Raw genomic sequence first — 11,200 nt, forward strand, 5'->3', positions numbered from 1 at the left:
CGTCACCTCAATGGTTGTTGCATTGGAAGGAATATCTATATGCTACCTCAAGAGGTACAATCAGCAGTCTCTGCATGCAACACAAGCTAGCATTGAGTAATCAAATTTAAAGCATGTGGAAGATTATTGACCTAGCCCCAACACGCATGCCTTCAACTCCAAGTCTAATTCTTTAAGAACTGCTCCTCTCTGAAATTAACCAACATCAAATACGCACAACTAGAACACAACATTAATACTATATCCTTGTTCATACACATGCGCCAACCCCACTCAACACAAAATGATCTGATAGATCCAGAATTATGTTCAAATCATAGAAATTTCATTCTATATGTCTTCTAAAAGTAGACATACTTGCATTTCAGTTAAAGGAATTAAGTTGTGATCTACTAAATGAGATGCAATCAAATCAATCTCCTTACGAATACTTGCAGGCTCGCCAACTACCTTTACGATTCTGTCATCTTGGAGGGCAAAAACTTGCAGTTCTTCTGCAACAATTTTCCAGCAGCAAATATATGAGTAATTGATATTGATATAGGCATGGTGAATATTAGAATATATTAACAGACATCATAAACTATTATCCGATAAGCTTCTGAGGTCACATCCACCATTAGACTTTAGTACAAGCACTTAAATCTTTCTAAATGTATTATCAGGGTATTAATAACTACCTTTACTCCAATTGATTCTGTAAAACAAATACATTATATTCAGTGATAATTGACTATGTCCATTCTGTAAACATTGAGTTTAAGCATGTTATATACATCACCATAGACCATACTTCCATCTGTACATTTTTATGTTCAAAATAAATTTTAATATGTATTTTGAATGATCCGCAAATTTTTCGTAACATTTCTATGCACTAATAAAAAATATTGACATGTTTTAAACCATTATTGTTGTTGTTGAATATTATTAAATATATATTTTAAATATTTCCGAGCACTTATAATGTGCTCGGCATCTTCCAAGCACATATATAGTGCTAGGCACTATTGCTTAAAAATATTTTTGTTTTATGTTCAAAATAAATTTTAATATTTATTGTGAATGATTCGGAAATTTTAATATATGCATTTTTTTTGTGATATTTCTATGCACTAATAAAAAATGTTGACATATTTTAAACCATTATTGTTGTTGTTGAAAATTATTTATTATATATTTTTTAATATATCCGAGCACTTATAATGTGCTCGGCATGTTCCAAGCACATATGTGGTGCTCGGAATTATTGCTTACAAATATATAAATTGTTTATGTTCAAAATAAATTTTAATATTTATTGTGAATGATCCGAAAATTTTAATATATGCAAATTTTTCGAGATATTCCTATGCACTAATAAAAAATATTGACATGTTACCATTATTGTTGTTATTGAATTTTATTAATTATATATATATTTTAATATTTCCGAGCACTTAAAATGTGCTCGGATTTTCCAAGCACATATATGGTGCTCGGCATTATTGTTTAAAATATTTATATTTTATGTTTAAAATAAATTTTAATATTTACTGTGAATGATCCGCAAAAATTTATATATGCAAATTTTTGAGATATTTCTATGCACTAATAAAAAATATTGACATGTTTTAAATAATTATTATTGTTGTTGAATAATTATTAATTATTTTTTTTTATATTTCCCGAGCACATATTTGGTGCTCGGCTGTGCTTAAAAATATTGATATTATATGTTTAAAATAAATTTTAATATTTTCATACACATTTATGGTGAAGGATCTATATGCAAATTTTCGTAGATATTGTATTACTTCAAAATATTGATATGTAGTTTTTATTATGTTTTAAATTCTTCTTGTTGTTGAATAATTATTAATTATTTTTTTGTATATTTTCCGAGCACATATATGGTACTCGGCATTGTCCGAGCACATATGTGGTGCTCGGCATTTCTTAAGAATATAATACTAGCATATTATATGTTTAAAATAAATTTTTATATTTTCATACACATTTATGGTGAAGGATCCATATGCAAATTTTACGATATACTCCCTCCGTCCGCCATTAGGAGTCTCATTCCTTGGCGGCACGAGTTTTAAGAAATGTTAAGAAAAGTGGGTGGAAAAAAGTTAGTAGAATAGGAGCCCCACTTGTATATATTAGTTTTAAATGAAATGTGAGTGGAATGAGTTAGGTGAAGGTGGAACCCTATTACTCCCTCCGTCCTAGAGAAGTTGGCACACTTTCCTTTTTAGTTTGTCCCACAAAAGATGTCACATTTCCTTTTTGGAAAAAGTTCTCTCTCACATGAATATAAAAATTATATTTTCTCTCTCCATTTAACACATAAAACAAAACCTCCTAAAATCCCGTGCCATTTTCAAAGTATGCCAACTTCTCTGGGACGGAGGGAGTACCATTTATGGTAAAAGTGAACCGGGACTCTTATTCATGACAGACTAAAATGGAAAAACGGGACTCCTATTCGCGGACGGAGAGAGTATATTGTTTCATAATATAGATATGTAATATTTATAATGTTTTAAATTCTTCTTGTTGTTGAATAATTATTGATTATTTTTTTTGTATATTTTCCGAGCACGTATATGGTACTCGGCATTGTCCGAGCACATATGTGGTGCTCGGCATTTCTTAAAAATATAATATCATATTATATGTTTAAAATAAATTTTAATAATTTCATACACATTTATGGTGAAGGAATGCAAATTTTACGAGATACTATTTTATTGCTTCATAATATTGATATGTAATATTGATATGTTTTAAATTCTTGTTGTTGTTAAATAAGTGGAAAATGTATATATTCCATGAATAATTTCATAAGTCTTTATTTTAACATCTTTTGTGCTCGCCATTCTCCGAGCACCTAAATGGTGCTTGCCATTGTTGATTGATTGCCAGGCCGAGCACGTTGACTTGCTCTTGAATTACTCGGAGTTAACACTCCCGTTTCTGATATAGCCGAGCACCTTCAATTGTGCTCGGCATGTTGTCGAGTATAGTTGAAAGTGCTCGCTATTTTCTGAGCACATTTAACTGTGCTTGGTAACGGTGCTCCGTAAATAGCATTTTTTTTTGTAGTGATCAACGTTGTTGTCGAGCAGTATACACAATTAAAAAAACTATTTTATAATATCACTTTTGGTACTAATTTTATGTATGTCTAAAATACCCTCTATGACATAAATGAGAAATATAGTTGTTTAAAGGGCATTTTGGGAATAAAATTGCATCAGCTACCAAAAATGTGATTTATAGGTACCAAAAACGATATAAAATAAAGATCAGATACCATTTACGTGCGAAAGTGAAAGATCAGGTACCATTTATGTAGTTCACTCTATATTTTTAAAAGTGAACTTTAAAAATGCTCCCAGGACTATGGGTTTATCTCGCCCATAGTCCTTGGATTTTAAAAATATCGCCAATAGTTCCTGGACTAAGGGTTTATCTCGAAATTGATCCTTTCGGCTTTTTTTTGGTACGAAAATGCCCTTTTGGGGGGTTTTGCCCTTTGGGGGTTTTGGGCACTTTGGTCTTTTTACACTTTTAACATTTTTAAATATGATATTATTTCAGTTATGTACTAAATTTGATATTATTTCAAAATTGTCATTCTTCTTCCATTTTTTCATCCTTCACTTTGTTTTTTATATCAATATTAGATTTAATTTTGTAAAATTAAATTTTTTAAATTTTGATTTTTAAATATCAATAAATTTTTTAATTAAAACTATTAATTCATGGACACTATAAATATTGATTAAAACTATTAATTTTTGTTATTTAATACTCCCTCCGTCCCATTAAATATGTAATATTTGCTTTTCGGCACGAGATTTTTAGTAGTGTTGTTTTGAGAGTTAATGAAGAGAGAGTAAAGTAAGAGAAAAGAAAAAATAGAGAGAGTATCGTTTCCATTTTTAGAAACATTTAATTTTTAATGGGACAAACTAAAAAGGAAAATGTCTCATTTCTAACAGGACAGAGAGAGTATAATATTCAGCTGAATTGAAGAAGTACAGAAAAATAATATTAATCATGATGGAAAAATAAGAGCTATCCTATTTAGCCTCCGTTCGGTTGTTATAATTGCTTGTGATTGAATATTATGAAGTTGACTAAAAATTTGATCCTACTAAAAACTTTATATAGGAATATTTTTGTTGAAATTTTCTAGTAAATTTTGATTGTTTTCAAATTAATAAACGAAAATTATATTAGTCATACATTAGATGCATATTTATTTCATAATAAATTGTGTTATATGATCTATTTATGATTAAAGCTATTAAATATTGAGTAAAACTAAGGCGTCGTCATACCTTATTGATTAAATATTACTCCCTCCGTCCATAAAAAATAGATCACTTTTGCCATTTTGGGACGTCCACAAAAAATAGATCACTTTCTAAAAGTAGAAAGTTTATCTCTCATACTTGTCCCACTTTTTCTTCCCTCTCTCATACTTTACTCACTTTTTCTCCACATCTCTCTTACATTACCTACTTTTTCTCCCCATCTCTCTTACTTTACGAATTCTACATTAAAACCCGTGCCGAACAACAATAGATCTATTGTTTATGGACGGAGGGAGCATATACTATCAAATATTGATTATATTAATATTTGTTATTTAATAATTTTTATAATTTAAAAAATTTATTGATATTTATATATTGAAATTTAAAATTTTGTTAAATTAAACCTAATATTAAAATAAAGAAACAAAGTGAAGGATGACAAAAGGGAAGAATAATGATAAATTTGAAATATATCAGATTTAATACATAACTGAAATAATATCATATTTAAAATGTTGAAAGTGAAAAAAGACCAAATTGTCCAAATCCCGCAAAAGGGCATTTTCGTACCAAAAAAAAGCCAAAATGACCAATTTCGAGATAAACCCTTAGTCCAGGGACTACTGGCGATATTTTTAAAGTCCAGGGACTATGGGCGAGATAAACCCATAGTCCACAGACCATTTTCGAAGGTTCATTCTATTTTTAAAAGAGTGAACTACGTAAATGGTACCTGATCTTTCACTTTCACACAAAAATGGTACCTCATCTTTATTTTATATCGTTTTTGGTACCTATAAATCACATTTTTGGTACCTTATGCAATTTTCACCCCAAAATACCCTCTAAACAAATTCATTTTTCCATTTGTGTCATAAAGGGTATTTTGGGCATTGACAAAATTAGTACCAAAAGTGATATTATAATATCTTCTCTCATTCTCCTCTCTTTATACTATTATTATTTAATCAATATTAATATTGTTATTTTGATGTTATAAATTAATTATACTATTATTATTTAATCAATATTAATATTGTTATTTTGATGTTATAAATTAATAATTAATTTATTTTTAATATCATTTAAATATACTTAATCATAATTATATTTATAATTATAATAATATTATTATAATAGTAAAAAATTAGTAGTAATTAATAAATAATAGTAATAATTTTTTTATATTAAAATAATTACTAATCAATATAGTCTTAATCAAAATTTAAAATCGTGAATTGTATTCATAACGATAAAGAGTTGAAATATTTTTAGTTAGGTATTTCAACCCTAAAATGAGTATAAATAATTTAATTAAAAATATTCAATTAGTTTAATTACTGTAAATAATTAATTTAGGTGTTTTGTTATTGATTTATATTATGAATGCAATTAGATGTATATATAAAGCACTAAAAAGAAAGAAGAAAAAGAAGAGAAATGAAAAAAGAGAAAACATAAACTAAGGAGAAAAAAGAAAGAACAAATGAAGATAAAATACTAAAAATAAAGAAGAAAATGAAGAAAAAAGAAAGAAGAATAAACCAAAGAAGAAAAAAGAAATAAGAAATGAAGAAAAAAAATCACATATTTGGTTCTATTTAATTGAAATTTCCAAAAATATCCTCCATAACAAAAAAAATCACATGTTTTGTACTTAGGGTTATTTTTGTCATGGAGTATAAAATAAATATCAGGTACCATTTATTTACAAAAGTGAACGATTAGGTACCATTGACGTAGTTTGAATACCACATTTGATATATTTCAAAGTTTAATTCACTGTTTTATTATTCCATCCATCTCTTATTGAATGAGGAGAATCTTTTCGAGATTTAAGAAGATGATGAGTATTAATTAATTCGTTATGATATTTTTCCGTATTATTAAAAGATTTGGTCATTTTTTTCTTGACCTTTACCAAAGAATGGAACATAAAATACTCATATTCATTTGTCAGAACCATTTAAAAATCATCGATTTGTAATAATTAATATAGCCTATGAAGAGTAATTAATGGGTGCTTAATTCATCACAAAAGCTTCTCCAAAAAATTCTCACAAAATTATAATGCTCACGTATCGATCTGTAATATAGTTTATGAAGAGTAATTGTTTATTTTATTTTTAAAAGAGGGGCACTATTGTGAACAATTAATGGTAAGTGCATAAGAGGTCCCTTTTTTGGTCAATGTCTTTTTTATTCTGACAAGGAGAAAAGAAAATATACTAATCTCAAAATTTGATTAAAGCAGTATATAAAATAGTATACACGTGAGGGTTTATACCATATTTTAATTATTTTGACACTGTACGGAAACAGTAAAAAAAAAGTGGTTAATCACAGATTTTCTCCATTATAAACTTTTGAAGAAGGCCGGGTGGACTATGGATCGTCCAACAACTATTAGTTGATCAAATAATAATTAGAATATTGCATAATTCAATTACTCATCCAAACCAGTCACCCAAATTTAATATCCTATACACCTCAAAATTAATTGAATGTGATTAAAATTTATTTAATAATTCAAAATTATTGAAAATTCCAAAAATACATTTTGTAATGATTGTAATAATATAAATTCTATGATCACGAAGACCAAAATGAGAAATATTCAACTCAAAAAAGAGAAAATATCACAATGTTTAAATAGAGTAATTTACCATAAAAAAATGAAATCTTGAAAAATTATAGCCAATTCTTTTTTCAAAACAACCGACTATATCTTTGATATTTTTATCAATTATCTCATCAATTAATATTTAGAGGAAATTATGTATGATTTTTAACCAAAATACATACCATAATCATAAACTTATATTTTTCATACTATACCTATAAATTTGTAAAGAATCATGAATTTTGCATTTAATGTCCGCTTATTTTATGTCCGTTATTATTGAACACTACACTGAATTGAGAAACATAGTTAAGCCACGTCAGATTTCAAAAAAATTGTCACCAAAACCATATATCACTTCTCCAATTCGACAAAACAAATAATAGATGCACGAAACTAATCTAATGAAGAATTAGCAATGCCTCTATAACATAAAAATAAAATCGAACTAAAATATTTTAAAAAACAGTAAGAAATAATCTATAATATGCGTGATTGAGAAATCATCGTTTCGGTGGAGCAGAGTTGTGTATTTTGGAAGCAGCAGATGGAGGAACGGGTCCCCTTGGAAGACTAACGAGGAAAAGCTTATCCTTATCTTCCTTAAAATACTTCAAATTCGTCGCCGAAACATCCGTTTCCATTGCAGTCATTCCCCCCGGCCTACCGGCATCCACGTCGGGACTCAGAAAGCAAAGCGCAATGACAAAAACAAGGGCCAAGGTTAGGGTTTTTGAGCAGGAAGAAGAAGAAGAAGCCATAGTAGAGTCAATATTATATAGCTCCAAGTCTCCAACTTTTTTTGTTTTGATTTGGGTGGAGGAGGGGAGGGGTTTATATATTGTTTAGTGCCTAGTATTTTTCACGCTAGGTCAAGGGTTTACTAAAATAAATCGATCATATATTTATTCCTTCTCCTTTTCTTAATTAAACCAAATCACTTCCAAGTTTAGACTATATTTCCAGTGCGTGTGCTGCAGGAATGCGTTGCGTGTGTGTGTCAACATGGAAAGGAAATCATTAGTAAAAGGAAAGGATGATTGAGTGATAATAGAAATTATGGAATTTTCTACGTATGTAAAATATGTCCATACATATATAGAATATTTCATACCATAGATACGTAGAATATATATAATTATAAATTTAATATTAAATACAATAGAAATATCAAACCTTAGACGTTACTCTCTTCGAACGCCATTAAGAGTCTCATTTCTTGATGACACGAGTTTAAAAAGATGTTAAAAAAAGTGGGTAGAAAAAATTTAATGATTATGAGTCCCACATATATACATTTATTTTAAGAGTGAACTACATAAATAGTACCTGATCTTTCACTTTCGCACATAAATGGTACCTGATTTTTATTTTATATCTTTTTGGTACATATAAATCACATTTTTGGTACCTGATGCAATTTTCACCCCAAAATGCCCTCTAAACAAATGCTCTCTCTGTCCCACTAGAAATAAAAGGTTTTCATTTTTGGATTGTCCCATTAAAAATGAAACATTTCTTAAAAAGAAATAACTTTATATCTACTTTTCCCTCTCTCTTACTTTACTCTCTCTTCTTTAACTCACAAAACAACACTACATAAAATCTTGTGCCGAAAAGCAAATGTTTCATATTTATTGGGACGGAGGGAGTATACTTTTCCATTTGTGTCATTCAGATTATTTTTGGCATACACAAAACTAAGTACCAAAAGTGATATTATAATATCTTCTCTCATTCTTCTCGCTCTTTATACTATTATTATTAATCAATACTATTATTATTATTTTAATATTATAAATTAATAATTAATTTATCTTTTACTATCATTCAAATATAGTTTAATTATAATTATAATTATATTTATATTTAATTATTATAATAATATTATTGTTGTAATACTAAAAACTAGTTGTAATTTATAAATAATTATAGTATAATTATTTAAATTATGAATCACAAAATATTATATAATTATTATTATTTTATATTAAATTAATAACTAATCAATATAGTTTTAATAAAAAATTTAAAATTGTGAATTGTATCAATAATGATATTAAGAGTGAAATATTTTTAGTTAGGTGTTTCGAACCTAAAATGAGTACTATCTCCGTCCTAGAAAGATTGTCCCATTTCCTTTTTCACACTTGTTTCGCAAAAATAATAATAAATAGTTAAAGTAGAAAGAAAGTAAAGTAAAAGAGAGAATAATGTAGAGAATAGTCTTACCTACATTATTCTTTCTTTTATTTTACTCTCTTTCAATTTTACCTATTTATTATTATTTTTGCAAAACGAGTGCAGAAAATGAACTGGGACAATCTTTCTGGGACGGAGGGGGTATAAAATAATTCAATAAAAAATATTTAATTATTTTAAATTATTAATTTAATTAGGTGTTTTGTTCTTAATTTATATTATGAATGCAATTAGAAAAAGTGGAAACTTAAACTAAGGAGAAAAAGAAAGGAAGATAAAATACTAAAAAGAAAGAAGAAAATGAAGAAAAAAATAATCACATGTTTGGTGGAGTACTATTTAATGGAAATTCCCAAAAATATCCTCCATGACAAAAAAATCACATGTTTGATACCTAGGGTTATTTTTGTCACTGGGATACCAAAAACAATATAAAATAAAGATCAGGTACCATTTGCGTGCGAATGTGAGTGGAATCAGTTAGTGAAAAGTGAGACCCTATTACCATTTATAGTAAAAATAAATTGGGACTTCTACTCACGGTCAAACTAAAATGAAAAAACGATACTCCTATTCGCGGACGAAGGGAGTACTATTGATGGTCAATTTTACTGAGAGAATTCAACCAAATTCCGTGTTTATCGTTTCGGCGACAGGAAAAGCTCTGGTTCCAGCAAGATCTCAGCGTCGTTGTTCCCGAATGAACTTATTCTCGAATTGCGCCATAGTCAGTGGCGGACGCAGGAATAAATTATGGAAGGGGTTTCATAGTAATGTTAATTTTATAGATAATATTCACTTTGTCCCAATAAAGATGACAACGTCCTGACTCATGAGATTTTATACAGTATATATTTTATGTATTTAGTGAAGAGATGAAAACGTGTAGAGATCAAGGTGTTTCTTTTATAGGAATTTGAACGTAGAACTTAAAATTAAACATAGAAGGTCATTTTATTTTAAAATAACACGGGAATTCATGATTAGTTTATTTTAAGTCTATGCAATATGTTTGATACTGTAAATGAACCAGGAATTTTCTAAAATAAACTAAAACAAACTAACATCGAACTTGATTCTATCTAACAATGATCACCGTATTATTTATATGAATTTCCGATTTAGTTTTTCATATAATACTCCCTTTATTTTTAAAAAATAGGAACTTTGGAACAAACACGAGTTTTAATATAATATTAGTAAAATAAGAGAGAAGAAATGAAAAAAATGGATAAAGTAAGAGAGAGAATTTGAAAAAATAGTGTGACCAGTGTTAGTAGATTGCCGGATCTATTTCCCAAAATTGCGAGTTTCTATTTTTAGAAAACAAAAAGAGTTACTACCTCCGTCCCTGAAAATTTGACAAAGTTTACCATTTTAGTCTATCCCTGAAAGTTTGACACACTTCACATTTTACCATTTTTTTATAGTGGACCCCATATTCCACTAACTTATTCATACTCACATTTTATTATAAGAGTGAATTACATAAATGGTACCTGATCTTTCACTTTCGCACGAAAACGGTACCTGATCTTTATTTTATATCGTTTATGGTACCTCGTCACTAAAATACCCCCTTTCCAATTCAGAATGACATCCATGTCCCAGAGGGTAGGTTTGTAATTCCAATTGATGTCATTATTATTGTGGCAGATTGCCTCACTACTGTATTTGAATTTTAGCACCAAGTCATATCAAACTTTTTTTTTTCCCTTTTTATATATATATTTTACTCAACTCCCCTTTTGTCTATTTCTTCTCTCATTTCCTTCTTTCTTCTTTGTTTCTTCAATGTCTAGGTTGTCAAGTACTTACGAAAGTTACTCGGGTGAAGGAAGAAACGGGTGTCGTTGGCTTAGAGTTGAGTACGAAAATTGTTGGTGTCGCCAAAGAGCAAGTCTCAAAATAGTGGCTGACGCACGACGAGAATCTTACGGTATGTTGTACTTCGTTTGCGAGAAGAAAGGTAAGGTTGGGGGTTGTCATTTTTTTCAATGGTGTTATCCAAAGTCGATGGACAAGGATTCTGTTGGGCAGATTCGTCGAGAAGACGTTG

At 28.7% G+C, this 11,200-nt stretch overlaps 1 long non-coding RNA gene across 1 annotated transcript; it reads left to right on the plus strand.

Annotated features, from left to right (window-relative positions):
* The first annotated feature begins 10,616 nt into the window (after positions 1-10,616).
* On the plus strand, positions 10,617-11,068 carry LOC125217659. Its single transcript, XR_007175785.1, has 2 exons — positions 10,617-10,755; positions 10,944-11,068. It is a non-coding gene; the product is annotated as an uncharacterized LOC125217659 (long non-coding RNA).
* The last annotated feature ends 132 nt before the right edge of the window (positions 11,069-11,200 follow it).

Source organism: Salvia hispanica, chromosome 4 (assembly GCF_023119035.1).
Source record: "Salvia hispanica cultivar TCC Black 2014 chromosome 4, UniMelb_Shisp_WGS_1.0, whole genome shotgun sequence".
NCBI lineage: Eukaryota > Viridiplantae > Streptophyta > Magnoliopsida > Lamiales > Lamiaceae > Salvia > Salvia hispanica.